The sequence below is a fragment of the Opisthocomus hoazin genome, chromosome 1, assembly GCF_030867145.1.
Source record: "Opisthocomus hoazin isolate bOpiHoa1 chromosome 1, bOpiHoa1.hap1, whole genome shotgun sequence".
Taxonomy (NCBI): Eukaryota; Metazoa; Chordata; class Aves; order Opisthocomiformes; family Opisthocomidae; genus Opisthocomus; species Opisthocomus hoazin.
Genome location: NC_134414.1, coordinates 141,568,807 through 141,588,203, shown reverse-complemented (window position 1 = coordinate 141,588,203; position 19,397 = coordinate 141,568,807). Strand labels below are relative to the sequence as shown.

The window sequence follows — 19,397 nt, the reverse complement described above, 5'->3', positions numbered from 1 at the left end:
CAACCCCAGTGACATTTTATCTCATTTCTTTGTAACTCATCCTCTTACCTTCCATACCGACCCTATACTTTAGAGCTACAGGATCTGAAACTAACTGCAGGTTTTGACTCTCCTGCAACTGATCATACATACATTAAGACATCAAGAGGGAGAGAGGCCAGAAGTGCGTGGTCTTCAGGCAGGAAGCCTGTCACCTTGCGCAGACAAACTTCAGTGCCATTCTGTGTGACCAGACACACAACCGTATCCTGTGACCTGAAGTGTGGTGTTTCAAGTTACAGTGGAAGAAATATGACAGGTCCAGTTCCAGTCAGATTAGTCTCCATGCCTCCTGTGCCTGTTTTGTTGTCCTTGCTTCTCCTATAAGAGCTACACTATGCTGTGATGCCAGCCATCCCTTCCCAGAAAGAATGTCTTCTCCTTAGGCTGTTCCAGCATCTGTTCTTAAGCTGTTCAAGGGGATAGCTGTGAGCATACAGACTTGAGTATCTGGCCCTAAAATAGATGCATTAGGGTTGAAAAACAGAGAACAGAATGTAACAGCAAGTTGCATCATTTCATTTCATTTACATCTTGTTCCAGTTTCTTTTTTTATTAATCTATTTTAAGAGGTTTATGTCACACACAAAAGCTGAACTAGATAGCTATACAACAAAGACAAGCAGAAAGCAGATGTTAAGTAAGAAGACAGACTGTGTGGCAAGCTTGCAATATACAGATGATCTCCCATGTATCAGGATAATGTGAAAATAACAATGGATCTAGCAAAGAATCTGCAGAGAATTTTTGCTAAGAGGTAAGAAGTGTATGGTCACTCCTGAAACAGTGTAAGAACAGATCAAATATACTAAGAATAAAATGTCTGAAGAATAGGAGCATTTCTGTTACATATATTATTTTGTATCCCTGGCATTGACTGAAGAGATTGTCAGCTTCATTTTTCTCTGGAATTTTAAAGAAAGGACAATGCTGACTATACTAACTGACGAAGAATATCGAGCTTCCTTAATAACTAAAAATAGTTGTTATTATTAGTGTTTTTGCTAACTTTTTTGTCCCAGAATTTTCGTGTTTCTTTGTTTATGGAAAAAGATCATGTACTAAATATGTCTCTTGCAAGTCCACCAAGGGAGAATCCAGGAATAATATTTTAACAGATGACGTTGTTTAAGTGAACTCAGCTATAAATATTTTAATTGCTTACAAAAAGAATCAAATTTGTCACATCCTTAACTCCTGCATGACGAATTTGGTGTCTCTGTGCCAGGAAGAACTATGCTATGGGTTCCAAATTGCCTGCAAAAGTCACAGCCAAGACAGAAGTTCAAGCTAAAAAATAGTAATACTTACATAGGAAAGAAGTGATTTAAATGGTATTGAAAATTGGCAAAATACTGATTTTGGAAGGATAGTTGTGAATCGCTAAAACATTCGGGATACAAGTTAACAGTCTGTAAGGTGACTACAGTAATTTACTTCATTTTGTACAGCTGAATGAGTTGCTTTGTTCCTTAGACTACGCATATGGAAACACAAATGGTTTCCCAGTGACATAGGTGCTATTAACACGAAGAAAATTTTCTGGGCTTTCAGGAAAGTATAAACCAGAACTTTCTAACAAAGGGTGTGCAGATAGCAACAGTCTGTATTTGCCTGTATGGAACAGAGCTGGATTGTTGCAAATGACTTCAAAAGGCACCTCATTTAAAAACTTCAGTAGTATCACCTACTTGCTGACATTGCTTAATTATTTTTACTGTTTTTAAGAGGTATAGCAAATGGTGTATTCTGCCTCCAAATTAAGAGGTTGGGAGGAAGTATATGCCCCTGGACAAATTCATTGTTCATCCACACCTTGAATAGTGAAATTCTGGTCTTTTTACTTCCAAAAATGTAATAGAAATGGTAAAGGTTCAGAGATCGATAACACGGATGATGATAAGTATGTAATGGCTTCCAGGCTAGGACTCTTTAGTCTGGAATACAGACAACTGAGAAGTTACAAGAGATTGAAAAAAGAGCAGCAGTGCCAGGATGGACATGGATCAATAGTTCTGCCTATGTTGATACCAAAATCAGGATCCACACCGAGATGCTCTCAGGAACCAGTGTCAAGACAAGCAAAAGGAGGTGATTTTCACACAACAGACTGTGGAACTCCCATGTGCTAGGAATGCAAGATGTTTACAAGGTTCTAAGAGGAGACTACCCAAGCTCTTGGAAAAGCAAACCCTTGGAGTTACTATTTAGACAGACCATGTCAGGCTCAGGATAGGTGGAGGGTGGGAGGGTTTTAAACGAATCCATCGTGAATTTGTTCTGTTCTTCCTTTTCCCTAGGTGTCTGCCCATAATCACCGGGAAGACAGAAATGTGACCTAGACAGAGCCTCAGTCTGAACCAGTGCAGACATTCCTATGTTGTTGCATCTTTTTAAGTATTGATGACAGTTTCCTAAATATTGAGCCTGACCTAGGAAACAACCCCAGTGAGCAATGCTACTTCTGTGAATAGTCTCACAGAAGTAAATCAATTCAATTTCAGTGTTACCTAAGTCTTGAAGAGTTTGCAGGCCCAAGATCATCTTAATTAATTCAACTGTGAAACATTGCATTTAAAGTACAACCATACATCCCTCCTTCTAAGTTTGCATTCTGCTTACTAAGAATTTACATTTTCTTCTGTGCCGCAGCATTTTCTAAGTATTTGATTCACTGCTGTGCCCCACAGGAACCAAGCAACTACAGATCTACAGTACATTCAGCAGGTGTGAAATCTTGTCAGAACTGTATAATAGCATGCTAAGTGTCATAAAAGGATTTGTGTTTTTTCCTGGCCTGCTATGTATTAAATGACAAAACCATACATTTTTGCTATTTAGGCAGATCAGGGAGTTACAAGTAAAATTTGCATTAAAAAATAGTATCAACAGCAGCTAAAAACATCATAATAAGACACTGGAAAATCTGTTTGAATGTTTCTGTATGACTTCTTGCACTATGCTTATCTAGCTCTGCATTATTTCTTGACCAGTCTTAAAACTTTTGGTATTTTCTGGCTTATTTTGAAGAAATACAACTGGTTTATATTGTATAGAAAAATAGTGAGAAAGCAAGAAAGGAAAGTCAGAACTGATTCCTAAATGTTACATTGATTAAGTAGTTAATTGCAAAATACTTGCAATGCCTCCTGTAAATTAAACTTTTATAGGTTATTTCTGATGCTGAGAAGGACTTTTCATGGTTAAAAAACCCCAGAATCTTTCCAAGAGACATCTCCAGCATGACTCTGATATAGCAATTTATATTTGTTACACCAATTGACTGCAGAAGAAAGAAATGGATGTCAAAACCTCACATAACTGTCCTTTCACAGACAAGATACCCCTCTTTTCAATTACAGTAATAAGGACAGTATTGTTTTGGTTCGCTACAGACCTTTCCCTAAGTTTTTTGAAGGCTTCAGAGGTTCAGTGGAATTTGACAAGTGGGCATTTAGGCTTTTGTGTTTGCCTTTAACTGCTGCGCACCAGGGTGTATCCTGACGCTGCAGCTGGAACCGTCTGAGCAGAGGGCACAGAACCTTTTGCTGCTTGTTGCAATTTGGAGGACTGGAACATCATACAGTGTGTGGAAGTATGCACATTTAGAGCAAAGATCTTCTTTCAAAATGTTTTTCTAAGTCTGGCAATCAAAAGAGATGCTGCCCCTCTACATAAAGTGAATAGGTTCTTATACCTCTAAATTAAGGGCTAACTCTGCAAATGTAGACAAATAGAAGTTATGGGGCCAACACTGCTGTTTATAACTGTTAAGTTGCATTGCAGTGCTAGTTGAAAGCTTATGTATTTCTGTCAACTCTCCACACTTTGTTTTCCTGCACAGACAGCACTTGCAGGTTTGGTTCTGCCATGGTTCATTTCAGGATGAACATTTGGTTGTAACTTCCTTTAAGCATGCAGACCTTCAAAGACTATGGCCGTACTTAACTGTATTCACACTACGTATCCCATTAAACTCAACTGCAACATTGGTGATCCCACTGCAAGATCAAGAAAACCTTTTATGTGTCTAGCAGTAATGTAACCTGCTATGTGTATAGCTATGTAAAAGATACGTAAAGTTAGAAAGTTAAAATAAACCATGCCTGTTTTGCAAAGGAAAGTCCACTAATATCAATACTTTCACAGCCACATAAAAATAGAAACATGAAATACTTAGTTTTTTCATAGGTCTCTTAAGTAACAGTCAGTGCCATTATTACAATGTTGTTTCTCTTTTTAATTGCACTCCTATTTAGGAAAACTCATAATTCTGATTTACAAGGAAAGATGGAATTACAAGGAAAACGTACACTGTAAACAGACATGCATCGTTCCTCTAAAATAAAAGACCAGTTAATTACATGCCAGTAATTTTTGTTTTCCTTTTCTCTCTTGAAAATAAGCAAATAAAAGTTTGCCCCACTTCCCTCCCCACATACACACACATACGCAGGACCAACAAAACTCAGTAATTTTCCACTGGCACAAAAGTCTTTCAGTGCCTGCCATCTGCTGTGCTGGCAGGACCTGCAAGAGGAGTAGCAGCAGCAAGTCAGGAACTGTAACGTCATGTTGTGAATATTCACTCAATTTTCCTTGTCACAGCTGGCTCTCAGCGTCTCTGAGACCGACCTTGCCTCCCCCAACTTCTCTTTGCCAGCTTTAGGATGGGGGAGCAGGCAGGAGCAAGATACTGACAGCGAAACTCCCAAACACCACACATCCTCAGTTAAAATCAGTACCCATTCCTGTCGGGGCGTTTGTGTGTCTGTCACTTCCTGTTGCCATTGTTATTGATAAAGATTTTTAAAGACTTTCCCTCTGGGAAGAGTGCTCTAGCACTCACTTTCTCACCCCGTTCAGCGCTGCCGCGGCATTCGGCGACCAGGTATAGTGCCAAAATCAAAGCAGGGCCTTACCCACCCTCTGCCTGCCTCAGCGTCCACGCTCTCATGCCTCGCTGGCGGGATGGGAGGGTATGAAAGCGAAAAGGCCTACAAATGCGCTATTTCCAGTTGATTCTGCCGCCTTCTCCCTAAGCACCTGCGCGCGCTCGAGGCAACTTTAGCGGCGGCCTCCTGACGGCGAGAGCTCTTCGCGGCTACCGGGCCTCCCCTCGGCCCCCGGCGCCAGAGCCTCCCGCGAGGGGAGGTCCGGGCCGGCTGCTCGGGCTGAAGAGACGGGCAATCCCTCGGGTCCGCGGGGAGCCGGGGCGGGCGGCCCCGGGCAGGGCCGGAGGCGAGGGAAGCCGCTGGCTCCCGGCCGCCGCTCCCGAGGGCCCCTCGGCTGCTCCGGGTGAGGGGAACGGGCAAACCGGCGGGCGCGCAGCCCCCGGCGGCACCTGCCGGCGGGGCGGGGCGAGCCGCTGGCGGCCGGCGGGAGCAGCCAATCGCGGCGCGGATCGGCGGCGCTGGGCTCTCGCGAGAGGCGCCGGGTAAACATCCCTCCGCCGGGGCCCTCCCGCCGCCTCCTCCTCGCCCGCCTGCCATTAGCGCGTAGGGGAGGGGACGCGGTCGCAGAGGCGCCGGCTGTAGGCGGCGAGCGAGGAGCCGGCGCGACGAGGGGCGGTGAGGTGAGTGCCACGCCGCGGGAGCCAGCGCGGCCCTCCGCCCAGGGAGCGGGGGAGCAGCCTTCCCCTGGGCGCGGTGCGGGGGAGAAGGGACCCTGACGTTGGAGACCGGGGATGTCCCTCAGCCTTCCCTCTCCCCCCCCCCCCCCCCACCCCGTGAGGCAGCAGGAGCAGCCATGGCAGCGGAGCCTGAGGGAGGGCAGCCCTCGCCCCGGCGGCGGCTCAGCCCGGGGAGGAGGCGGGAGGGTCGGGGGTGGCTCCCGGCTCGGGCAGTGTGCCCGCCTGGCGCCGGAGCGCTGCCCCTCGGGGGGATTCTCCCCGGGGGGCGGCGGTTGAGCGCGGCGGGAGGGCCGGGGGTGCCCGCCCTGAGGTGAGGGGGCTGTGCTCGGCGCGGGGGGGGGGGGGGGGCGGCCGTGCGTGGGGACCGAGCTGTGCGTGGCGCGGGCTTGGAGCCGCGGCAGAGAACGCGGCTTTCGGGCTGTAGGGTGCCCCTCCCCGCTTTGAAAATAAATAAACCGGTGAGCGAAGGGACGAAACTTTCAACGAAAGAGCCGACCAACGAAACCGGACCCCGCACGTTCCCGCTCTCGGGTGAGCAAACCCCAAACCTGCTTGTGTGGTGTTTCCCCGCGTTCTGAGTTGGGCCAGTAATTTGACAGTCCCGCTCGTGCGCTGGGTCGTTGGGCAAATCGCAGCGATGAAGATAAAAGTTAAATGCTGAGAGCTGTGAGGTGCCTCCCGGTCTTGTCTCTTCGTAACTCACTGGAAGCGCCTTGGGTCGGGCTAACGGAGCTCACGTGTGTGCTGGCAGGCTGCCTCCGCTGCTGCTGCTGCTGCTGCGTCCCTGGTTTCCCATCGCAGAATGCAGAACAGGAATAAGTGAGCCTTGATTGTAGCCTCTGAATAAATAGCAAAGCTGAAGTATGACTTTGGAGATAAAAAAAAAAAAGAGCAAGTTTATTGTAGGATACTTGGTGGGATATAGTTGTGTTGTTTTTGTTTTTACTTATTGCTGAAGAGCGGTGAAATTTATTTCGGAGACTGCAGATGTTGGGTTTTGTCGCGTGTGCTGATTCAGTGCTTTGCTTACAGGTTTTTGGAGTCACTTGAAGCAGAAGGATCTTGTTTGTGAGCGTATATAATGCTAACGAATCTCACTAAATTGTTGTGCATGTTCCGTAAAAGATGTCTGAATATACACAGAAATCTTGAAAACTGTTTCCGTTCCTTATTCTTTAGGAACCTAGGGAAGAAAGTATCAGTCTTAATTTTACTCTGAGCAGTTAACTGAAATACTAGCCCACAGGCTACTAACCTGAGAGGTGCTGAGCAGTGGCCACACTGGTAGCATGTGAGAAATCTGTTACTGTATCTGATAGAACTGATGCAGCTTGATCTTCTGTGCTACCTGTAGACATGTTTTCCTGCTTTGCTTAAAAGGTGTCTTGGATTAGGAAAAGTCAAATTTGTGTAGTTCTATGAAACTGGAACTTGGCTGTTTTTCACCTTGTATATGGCATAGTCTATGTTCAATTTAAATATTATTGCTTCACAGAGCTTAACAAATTCTAAAATTAGACATTTTATGTCTGAAACATTTCTGGGGAAAAGAAACCACCAAACCTCTAGCTAAACAGCATTCAGAAGCAAATATTTACAGTAGACAGGTGTCATGCTTTTTTTCCCTGCCTTTTTTCTGCAGAAAGTTAGTCTTAAAAAAAAAAAAAAAAAAACCAAAACCAACGACCAACCCCCCCCTCCCCAAACCAATCACAAACCCCCACACCCTAGCATTGACTTGTGTTGGATCAGGCCCCTGTGCTCTCAGTGGGCAATGAGAGAATGTTCCCAGGAGAACGTAAGTTTTGGATTTCTGCCAAATGATCCATTGTGGACCTGCTTGTGCAAGCCTTCTGGTGCTGACCTCTGAGGGTCTGATCCTGTGCTTAGGGGAGCCCCTGGTGAGCCTCTCGTGGTGTGGAATGATACAGGGTGGCACACTGAATGGAGGTCATTATAGGCATAGCTTCTCACGATCGTGGGTGAGGTTTGCCTAGCTGTTGTTTCTCAGGACTTCTGTGTAGCCTTCTTTTGGTCCATCTATCTGTATGCCCTTGAAGCTTGAATGGTGGGTAGAAGTTTTTAATCATTTATCTTACCGGCAGTAGTTTGGGATCTCTCTTGAATCCTTTAGGGACCACAGGAGCTTAGGCACAGTTTGAGAGGCATTGGTTTTGTCCACTGTGTCTGTCTAGGCAATGGGTTTGTCTTGTTTTTAAAGCTTAGCTTCTTCCTGTAAAGTCAGTTTTTACTCAGTCCATGTTTATTCTAATAAAAATGTTCTTCTTTCCACCAAGTTTATGCTGAGGGTTAGTTAAAATGTAAAGCCCATTGATAAACTTTGATACTTATATTCTAGGAGATGCAGGGTAGATGTAAATTACAATGAAAAGAATTACTTCTCTGAATACAGTATTCATCAGCACAAAGACCACTAAGCTGATATTATATGGTAAATGGTTTGCTTTTAGTCCCCCAGAAAGAGGCTTTATGTGTCTTAGGGTAATGACAGTTGACGTAAATCAAACATGCTATTGTCCACAAAATCATTTAATCTTCCCTTGTTCGCAGCTCATTTCAACATATAGCTGCACTTAGAGCAGACCTGTCATCAATAGTAATTGCATTGCTGTAACATGAAGATGTAGGTTTGATAAATAACTGACTGAAGTCTAATTCTTCAGGATGGGTTGATGCAGGATTTTTCAAAGTCTGGTGACTAAATAACATCTTTTGTTGTGTGAAAAGAAGTAACGGTGAGGGTTCATGGTGTGAATTCATATGGTGAACTGTATTTAAGGTGGAGGATCTTTTCTTGAAGGATCAGAAGGTAGTTGTTGCCAAACATGGAAGAACAGACTTCTTCATTTGATTGGTATGAAAAATCCTGCAGCTCTGTAGTCTAAAACTACAGAATAACTTTTGGCAGTCCCACTGCTCCTGCATCTGCATGAGGAGACAATAGAACATTTTTCTTTGACAACAATACAAACAAAACAGAGACTGAGAGGGTGAACGAATTTATCGGAAATAACTTATTTTCCTGGTTGTAAATAATTTGATCAGCACGGGAAGTATTAAAATGGGCAGTTGTCATAGTTAATACTGTCTTTTTCTTGTGAAATCAGGCAGTTTTGTGAGGCTTGCATTAGTATCTCACTGAATACTTTGTAGACATTAAAAAAGCAAAGCAAAACAATGGATGGGGAAAAAAACCTAATCTTCATGCTTCAACTGTCTGTTTTTCTGATTTCTCAGTAATTTTGGCATCAGATTTTGCATTCTGGTTTGAAATGTAGATTTGGAACTTAGTTTGTGATGTATGTCTTTAATATTTATATGTACAAACTTGCAATTTGTTAGCTGACATATGGTTTTATGAGAGTTGCAACTGAATAGAATATGAAGAAAGCAGATACCTGGAATTGTAATGTAATAAACTTGCTTTGGAAGACTACTTAGAGGAGATTTTGATTGTCAAAGGAACAGTTGGCTTGTATGTTTTTAATCAACCACTGCTCCCTTTTACTAGTAAAGTGGTAGTCTGGGTTTATGGGAGAAAACAAGAGTAAGAATCTCCCCAAGCAGTAAAAGGAGAGCCAAGTATTCACCTTTTAGTAACAAGGAACAGACAATACTAAGTAGCAGTTTGATGTGAACAGGTTGTGCAAACAGATGGAGTTTGTCGGAGGTGGCAGATGAACGGGAGGGAGGAAGTAAGGGGTAACTCGGATCTGTATGGGGAGAGGAACTGTGGGCAGAGGAAGAATGTTTGTTGTATTGCAACTTATATTAGCTATGACTCTTATGTTCCAGAGCTTGAGCCTGTGACTGCTGACATGCTGTAGAGGAGCTGCAGACTTAGCAAAGATATTGGCGTGTGGAATTCATTAAATTTCCTTCCACAGAAGCAGAAACAAAAAACCTTCTTGTTGTCTTTGAACAGATAAAAGGTTGTGAGACCTTTTTCTGCTATGTGTAATAAAGGTAGCAGTTTACAGTTCTCTGGGAGTACCATGTGTAATGTTGCATTAAGCAAGGCACTGCTAGTCCATTTTATAAAATGTACCAAGAAATTTTAGCAATTAAATCTCCTTGTAGTAAAATAAAACCAAGCAAACCACCTCCCAGACAAACAATTGGAAAACTTTAGTCAAGTGGGTACCTTACCAGAAAGAAGTACTTGGTTTAGGGCCCTCTTTATGAGCCACTATAGTAGAATAATGCTTATGAGAAATACAGTTGTGCTTCAGCTGGGTGCAATTAAAATGAAGATATTAGGTCACACTGAGCCATTGAAGTTACAAATACATGGGGAGTTGTGTGTACTTAGGGGGCTCTCATGGTTGTACGAGGTGAGGCTCCATCTCCCGGTCCCTGATGCAACAGAGAGTGAGAGCGCTTGTCTAGGACACTTGTGCTCTACCGTGAACTTCTGTCAGCATCACTGAGAAGTCCCACAGAGGACAGAGATACCCTATTCCTTCCAGGCTGCTGCCGGCTTGGAGACCCTTGAGTCTGCTCTGTGGGAAAAGGGTTTTCTGGGGACAGCGTTCGTTTCCAGGGTAGGTTTGCTTCTGCCGTGTGTGCAAACCTTGAATTTGCCGGTACTACTGACAGTCTGCGCCCAGTCGCTTGTGGGGGATACCTCGATAAAGTGGACGTTTCTCACAGAGCACTGTTTTCTACTTAATTTTTTCCAGAATGAGTAGAGCTGAATCTAATATTGGGAGAGGCCCGACTCAACTGCCATGTAACACCAGAACAGCTATAGCTTCTCTTGGTGGAAAACGTCAGTGTTAATATGAGTACAAGAATGGAAAAAGAACCTGCTTATAGCTGAGGTGATAATTAAATTAAAAGATACTGCATTGTCTGCAGGAGAGCTGTTCTGTGCAAGCCGGCCAATCTGCGGATTTCCTACCTGCAGAACCCCCTTACCATTGTGCCATCTTAGGTTTCCACGTGCCACGACTGAGCAGAGGGGAGACGGGTGGGACACAGGGGTGGCCTTGTATCTCCCCTTTATTTCCCAGTGCAGAACTACCTTTTTGGCTGATTAGCCAAATGTGGAGAAGGCAGGTGCAGCTCAAACACTTCAGTGTTCCCCTTCTTCCCATAAAAACTGTGAAAAACCTTTCGTTTCAGGAAAAGTTCTCCTTTGCCAAATTAGCCAGGTAGAAACAGCAGACCTTATTCCAATAGCAGCAGGCTCCTTTTGTCTAGCTTTATACACCAGACAAGTGTTAATTTCTTAAAATTTGTTTTAATTATTTTTTTTTACAATGAAGAGTTGCATAATGTGTTCCCAGCCCTTCCCGCTCACTGGTGCCTTATAAGGGAGGTAACCAGAATGCCAGCCAAATATCAGCCTGATGATGAAAGAATTGTTCCACTTAAAATGTCACTAATTTTTAGCATGCTGAGTCCTGTATGAAGGGGAAAGCTTATGTTAGTAGCTCCACAGACAAAAGCGTTGTACTGAATTGTTTAAACGCAGTTGTTGTTTCTTGAAGATAACTGGATTCCTGTGTTTTGTGCTATTTAGTGTTTGGCAGAGCAGGAAAGGAGAACAAATTCAATTGTGAGGTGAGGATTTAATGGAAGTACCTATTTTTTACAGACTGGATATGGAGAATGAAGTCTGTTTGACAACAATTAAAAGTATAATTTAACAAGCATTGACATCAGGAACTCTAAGGGAGTTTTGTGTTCAGCATATGAGCTGCTCGGTGGGACACTAGGCAATCATACAGCAATGAAAGACATGGCTGTGACAAACATCTAACAGCCAACTATTAAAGCACATTCCTGCTTAGTGGAGTAATGGCTTTTGGGTTGACAGATACTTGTGTAGCAAATACACTTGGTGAGACTTACTTACCAAGTAAGGTCGTCTTATGGTGTAGATCATAATAGTGGCATGTCTTGGAAAGCAGTTAAATGCATCGCAGTGCATTCTGACTGTCAAGATAAGGTGAAAGAATGGAATTTTATCAGTTCTGGTGGCATCGTTGACACTGGGTTTTGGTGGTTTTGCTTGCGATTGGTTAGTCCACTAAAGTGATAAAGAACTCTGAGCAACTGAGCTGATATTCTTCATGGCTGGCTTGCCATATTTCACTGCTCTAAATCAAAAGTTTTGTTGTGCCTAAAGAAAATTTCTGTTACTAAATAAGCTGCCTGCTTAAGCTTTAATTTATTTCCTTCACTTCATGAAGTTAGTTACAGCAAGAATCTTGGTTGCTGCAAATGCTGTGGGAAAGGAAATATTCACATTCAAGTTTATGGGGGGGGGTGGCAGGGGGGAACAAAAACTACCCTCATTATATTGTAAATACAATCTCGTGTAAAGTCCTATTGTGTAGTCCTTCCCCACTCTTAACAGGAGTAGGTAGCAACTTACAAAGTAATGACTAAGGGCAGAGAAGCAAGGTTTATTAAAACAGGAGTTCTCCATGAATACAAGTCTCAAATCTCTTGTAAGCAAAGTATATAGGTGACCATTTTACTTTGAAGTGTGTTAGATAGGTTCTCTTATATACTTAGTTGTTGTATGGAGACTCTACTGTGTCCTGTTTATCTTCTCGGGGAGTTTTGTTTAGCAGAGAAGGAGAGTTCATGTAAAATGTGTATAGTGCAAGCAGCTTAGCCCGTTTGTACTGTGGGTATGGTGACCTCACTGCTCAGTTGCATAAGTAGCCATTAGAAACTTTTTTGTGTTTTTTTTTTCCTTTATAAAAAAAGAATTATGTTAAAAACAACTGGAATAATCTCCTGAAAATTGTTTATGCTTTAAATCATTCTATATGGAAGTCAAGCAAAATGACAGATGAATAAAAATCTATAGAGCAGAGACTGTTTTGAAGTATTTGAAAAGCTTAAAGTGCAGAATACGGACATTACATCAAACATCTAGTGGTGAGAGGGTGGGGGGATCCTCACAGGGGGAAATAAAAACATGCCTATGTGATATGGAACATGAACAAAATTACCCTTTAGTATCTGCATAGAGCTACATGTGGAACTGAAGTCGAGTAAAGCTCCCCCTGATATTCTCCAGCTGAATCTCGATGTTGCAGCTGTCTCTGAGGTTGAGTAGAAGCCATGGAGTGGTTAGACAGCAACAGAAGCTGTGGCTGTGGTTCTGGAGTTCAGTGAGCCACAGGCTACTGTCAAGCCACAAGCTCCCAGACCACCATGCACCTCTGGTTAAAAAACGCTCCTGTCCCATTGACTAGCTGCATGCTGCTGACTGTGTGTGTGGACCACAGGTTGGAACTCACGAAGTTATGACGAGCTGTGGTACTAGGAATAATCATCTTCAGAAATAGTTTCAGGTAAGAAAACAAAGTGCAAGTAATTTATTATACGATTTTGAGAAGGACTGCTTTTAGGTGAAGGGAGATAAAGATCTGGAAAAGCAAAACCGGGTATTTTCATTAGGAAGTTGAAGGGAGTAGAGAAGGGGATTCCTTCTTCTGCTTGTTGAATCTTTTTCCTCTCCTTTCTTTTCCCTCCCTGTCTTGTTTTTTAAATGAGCCAGTGATAAAGGGAAAAGGACAAAGTGGAATGCTTTAGATTTTTAAGCTTTGCTGGCAAACCTTCAAAGAAATTGGAGAATTTTTTAGCTGTTCTCTTATGTCGCAGGACGCACCACTTCTGGACCAGCTCTATTGCTCAGTAATTAGCAGTGTTTACAGGCAGCGCTCATCCATCCCTTCACCAGGAAGGAACACACTGAAGCCACTGGGAGTCCCAGGTGCCCTTTTGCTCACAGATGTGTAAGCCAGTTGTGTAATGGCAAATGAAAAAAGAACAAATCCCTTTCAGTTTTCAGGAAAAATAGATGAACGTTGTGTTACCCAAACCAGAGCTGAGAGAATTTCACATGTCTGGACATGCCCTGACCTACACCACTGATTTCAGCTGCTGCTCACAGCTTGTGCTGCAGCCTGGCTGCCGACAGAAGAATTTTGCTGAACACCTTTGCTGGAAACTAGCGAAGAGGTTCCTTGGAGCCTGCCAGAAATGCTGCTGCCTTCACCTTTGCTCATCAGTAAGATGCAAAACTCCAGCCTTGGTGAGGGTGCACTGAAGAAACATGCTTGCACATTAGCTGTTTAAATAAGCAAAATAACATTCTGCTTTGTAAAATAATCTTTACAATCAAAAGCAACATTTTGAAAAAAATTAAATACACATTTTTTTCCATGTGTACTTGAGATCACTGCATTTGAAGGAATTGAAAGAATAGTGGAAAGTCAAAATGAAAAAGGAAGTAATTATGAGGTAATTGGGGGGGAAATTGTTTTACTCTAATAAAGTAGTTTTAGCTAGTTTTCCCTCTGCCCTTTTTATTAAACAAGCAGTAATATTTAGAAGGCCAATTTTGATTTTGTTTACAGTCCAATCTCAATTTCAGATATTGACCCCCAGGCATGGAATGAGCCTGTGTTGTTGAGGGAGCGAAGACTGCAAGAGAATTATGATGACAATTTTGGTTATATTATTTCTCTTTTTCAAAAAAAAAAAAAAAAGGCAACCTTGAAACCTGTTAGTGTTCTTTGTGTTTTTTTCCATATAGAAGCACTTTTGAAGATAGTCTTGACAGTATCTTTCTTATTTCTATTAGACGGTAATTTTCTCAATCTGTGAAACAGTGTGATGTATTGTCTCGGTTCTTTTGCCTAAGTGCTCTGAAGTCATATCATCTTTAAAGAGCGCTGCCACACAGACTGAGAGGATAAAAGCTTCTGTATTCGTACTTAGGACATTAGAGAGCCATAGTGAATCTGCGTCTGCCTGTGTGTAGCTGAAGAATGCAGTTGCATGATGAGAGTTTCTTCTGTCATTGTGGAATCTAAGTGCTTTCCCTCCTTGCCTGCCAAGGCAAGGCTGGATTTCACTGCAAAGATGTTGGTAAAGTAAGGTCCACCCACCTCCCTTCTCTTTGAATTGTAAAGCAAATCATCTCCAGATACTGCAAACTAATAAACCACAGTAAGGATAGTGCAGATTAAGCTCCATATTTGTCTTGGATGGCAGGCCAGACTTCTGTCTGGAACGTCTGAATTGGTGCTTTGGGTGCAGCTTCCTTCCTTTCAGGGTGGTGATCATCTTGTCAGCAAAGCGATTGATTTACAAGATGAAGTCACAGAAGTAGGCTCCCATCATATGTGTACGTCTAGGGAGGGAGATGGGGGCTTTTTTGCTTGTGGTATAACAAGCACTGCACCTGCTTAGCCTTTTGCCTCATGTTTCCTCTGCCTTGAGTAGATCAGGAATGTAGTGTGTAGGACTTTTAATGGAAATAAAATTTGGCTAACCCTACTTTTTACAAGGAAGCTGCACTGAATGCATTCTGATGGCTTTCCAGATTAATGGGATCTAAATTAATATTTGCCAATGATTAACGTATGAATAAAATAAACACTTCAGAATTCCTTTGTAATTCTTGGCTTCCTTTGGTACCTCAGTCAATGCTGCTTCTAAGCAAGAAGCCTCTTGTTGATACAAAACTAGATCTACTACCCGTATTGAATTTGGTAGTATAATTCTCATCGGTTTTGAGGGACAGGGGACTGACAAAGGGTAATCCAGCCTCTGTTGTGGATGCCTAGGACTTTTTTTGAAGTGACAGGCAGAGAGAGGATATGTGCATGTACCAAGATCTTTTTATAAGTACTTTTTCAACATTGAAAGATCCAGTGCTGTTTGAGGTACTGACCACGTCTGACCCTGCGTACTTCACAGGCATCATTCAGTCAGTGTAACAGCTGTTTACTAAGCAGCAAAATTCAGAAGGCTGTCATTGTCTTTGAGTGAAACATACTCTTTTCTCTCAACTTGGCCTCTCTACATTCACTGAGCAGCACCAGTCCCCTAATCATAAATGTGTTAATATTCAATTACTTTGTGCCATCCAAATGCAACAAAGTTCAAATTAATTCGTATAATTGACTGATTTTCCAAAACTATTGCTCTTAATTGTGTATGTGACACGTACGGCTTTGCTTCCTGGCAATGTTAATTCACTGGAATTTATATAGTGCTTTGTGGGGTTGTGGTGATTTATTGTGAGAAATGAAGATTGATGTTCATAATCAAAGATTTTGGTCCCGTATTATCTGTGTCCTCTTAAAATTATTCTGTTTTCTTAAAGCAGAGTTTAAAATATTGTAACTTTTTCTTAGTTTTTCAGAGTTTGTATTACTTGCTTCATGCCCCTTTACTGGCAAGACAAGGCAAATATTCCTAGTGATAGGAGGCCTTGAAATCGAGCCGTTTATTCAAAGTGAGCCTATGTTTGTATGCTAAATTTTCTTAAAGACAAATACTTCAGAGCTTTTAAACTTTCGTTGACTCCGGAAAGCAGAAATGTAGTTAGCATGTGGGATGGGAATATAATAAGTCAATTAATAATCCTGTTGGCTACTCTCCTTTTGCATGGCTCTGGCATGTTGAAAGACAGCAGGCCTTGGTTTTTCCTACTGGGAAAGTGTGGGGTTACATATATTACTTAAAGATCATATTTTGTAAAAACACACTGGGATACTTTCATCAAGGATGCTAGGTAAAAGCAATTTGTGTTTTGAAGGAACGTGCGATTTTGAGGGAGGTTAATTCTTTTTCCCCACCTTATTCAGTCCTTGGCCTTTAGAACGATATCAACAAAGGAAGTGACTCTTACAGATGCTTTTGTGATGTGGTTCCTAATTTATGGAGAGCTAGACTGAGATCCATCGACTCATTTCGCGTAAGCCACCAAAGAGCTATTTCCAGTTGTTGGCTGGACCGGGTCTTTGAGCTGAAAGATGCCCTCTCCCACTGCCAGACATGCTTCACAAGAAACATAATAAACTTGCATTACAAATATTTCGACATTATAACTCAGCCTTTGAAGTTTTGGCACTTATTTGGCAAAGGATGTCTCCAAAGAGGTATTTTTAGCAAACACTGTATAAAGGGCTTCAGATCTGCATCTTTTTTCTTTATGTGGAGAATATTTTTACTGTCTGTGAGGTGCCCAGAGTTAAAGGGTGGAAAAATGACAAGATGCTTAAACCAAAGTTGAATTCAAGTTGTCTTAAGTTTGGTGGGTGCTGGGTCTACCCAGGTTACGGAATGATCCTCCTCTGCTGGAGAGTCCAGCACTCTGTGGTGAGGATGAGGAAGGGATGCTTCTTACTTTGTTTGCTTCATTTGGTGCTGGGAATGTATTGTAACTGTAAGTTGCATCCATTTGCTGTAGGACTACTACTTGATGAGGCTGCGTTTCGAAAATTGCTTGAGTAACCTGTTCTATGCATGGCCAACAGTAACAGGCTTTTGGGATGATCAGGAGATGCAAACTGCTAAATCCAAAGATTAATTCCAGGTACCCTCATCACAATGAAAGCTGGCATTATGTCAGCTGCCAGGCAGGATTCATCTACCTACCCTTGGGTGCTTAAAAGTTGCACGTCCAAGCCTGTTAGTCATCTCTACTGTCCTCTGTAGTCAGCAGAGATGAAAAAGCACTAGGAGGAGATGTTTGCATCTACGTTCTGCGAGGGTGACTGTTTTAGAACTCTGCCAGTATAGCTGATAGAACAGAGGTGAACATCTTTTTCAGGAGAAAAAGATGGGTATGAGCAAGGCCCTGGTGCACTTCCAGTCGTGTAGCCTGGAATGCATGCGTACACTCTGATACAGTTGTTGTGACTTCTGACTAGTTTCCTACAGCAGCTGAAATTTCAACAATAATAAATTCTGCTGGCTTCACATTAGTAAAATATCTCTGCAGGTGCATGCAAAAACTTGTGAATTCACAGACTCCTTTCGTTTTGCCAACAGCATAGTCAGAATCCATTTGTTTTTCTCCAGAACAGCATGAAGAATGTGCTTCCTCTATCACAGCTGTGAAAGCCCCAGCGCCCCATATAAACAGCAGTGTAAGTAGGCAGAGATCCTCTGCTGTTGCACCTCTGCAAAACCCCGAGCTCAGGTCAGCTGAGTTTTTTTCTGTTTCCTGCTGTAATTCTAGTTTTTCCCATAGTTCATTGTGCCATTTATTGTTAAAAATAGGACTCCATAAAACATTTTTATGTTCCATAAGTGCACACGTTTTGTTTTTCAAACATGTAGCTGTATGAAGGCTTGCCAGAGAAACAGCTTGCCTTTCCCCAATGCTGACCTGATCTGACTGTAATACTAAACTCAAGGTAAGAGCCAGGACTAATGCAGCAGTTCCATGTCTCAGCTCTTCCTTCAGATTTCTGGCACCTTTTCCAAATTGCACTTTGTGCTGCAGATGCTGGTATGGCGCTGCATAGTTGGCTTTTTAAAAATTATTTTCTATTCTGGTGGCTCTGATTAATTTTGTTGTACCTTACTTTCCCCGTTTCTAAAATCAGATTGAAATTGTCCTCATATTTTGAGAACTGTATGTGGAGAGTGTTATGTGAGACTGTATGTTATCTTGGATCTATTTCTGCTACTAAATGGGTGGGGTTGGAAGGGTCTGTTCCCCAGGCTGCTGTAGATAGCTGTTACAAGGCATGGTTCTCTGGTCCAGTTCTTCCCTTGCTCATACACCTTCAAAATCCTCCCAGGATTGAGCCTGGGTTCATTTACCTTCCTTTGTAGTCAATGGTAGTACAGTTGCTCTCTTGTTTTATCAAGATGATGTGTTTTACATTTCAGTTTTGCAAAGTAACTGGAGATCTGGGTGGAAAATACTTTAAAGGGGCAAAACAGATTTGCTTCAAAGCTGGGAGGAGGATACCTCATATAGGGAAGCAGAATAAAGCTTGCAGCTCCAGTTCGTTGGAAGATGAAGATGCTTCTGGCATTATTAATGTGAGGAATAACCCAACGGAGAGAAAAGCAGCTTGAGGCTTGGTAACAATCCCAAGAGTCTTTTGCAGCTTTGGGCACACTGGGAAGGGGGAGGGCACACCTTCCCTCCCAGAGGCTGCCTGCAGAGCCGCTTCCCAGTGCTTTCAGGATTTGCTGAAATTTCCATAATTTATTTTATTACTAATTTATTTTGCAAGATTTTACTTAAGGGTATGAAAAAAAAGGAAAAATACTATGCTCCAGATGTTGCTTCCATCCCTGTGTTGTCTTAGACCTGGGGAGAGTAATGAATTTTTTATTATGCATTTAGGCTAGGGAGGTAGGGCTTAATATCAGTTGGGGCATGATCTGTGGAGTAATAACTGCTAGTTTTTGCACAGAACCTTTCTGACTGCCAGGGGTACTTCTTGGTTTTTGTTTTGTAAATGTGTGCAAGTTGAAACGTATTTTAAGACTCGGTTGAAGCAATAATTAATCATCTGAAGAATCACAGATGTAAATATTTTTGATTCTGTACTAATATTATATTATTAGACTGCTTTCTCTTTATTTTTTTAGTGCTCTTTATATTTTCAGAAGTGAAGAGAATATAGCAGAGCAGCTGCTTCCTAGTGATTTGTGAAATTGAGAAGTATTACCCTGTGTTATATCAATGTGACAAAATACATTCCTGATATGATGTGTGGCTTTGCTAGGAAGCGGTTAAAACTTTCAAAATGTTGTCTATTTATCAGTACTTTAAAAGACAGCTGATTAATGTTATTTGCATACAAGCAACAGAATGTGTAAACATTGACTGGAGAGTCATTCAAATGAATGCTTTCTGCTGGATTCACAATAGCAACATTTCGCCAAGGCTGAGTGTAGCTCAACGTGGAAATAT

The 19,397-nt window shown here is 42.3% G+C and overlaps 1 protein-coding gene and 1 long non-coding RNA gene across 2 annotated transcripts in view; one reads left to right on the top strand and one right to left on the bottom strand.

The window, feature by feature from the left end:
* Positions 1-5,346, bottom strand: part of LOC142363601 (uncharacterized) — a 51,920-nt gene extending 46,574 nt beyond the window's left edge. The window contains exon 1 of the long non-coding RNA XR_012765854.1: positions 4,966-5,346. This is a non-coding gene — a long non-coding RNA (uncharacterized LOC142363601). The remainder of the gene's footprint in view (positions 1-4,965) is intronic.
* Positions 5,347-5,505: 159 nt separating this feature from the next.
* Positions 5,506-19,397, top strand: part of STK38L (serine/threonine kinase 38 like) — a 52,196-nt gene continuing 38,304 nt past the window's right edge. The window contains exon 1 of the mRNA XM_075439249.1: positions 5,506-5,614. The gene's annotated coding sequence lies outside the window, so the exon portion shown is untranslated. The remainder of the gene's footprint in view (positions 5,615-19,397) is intronic.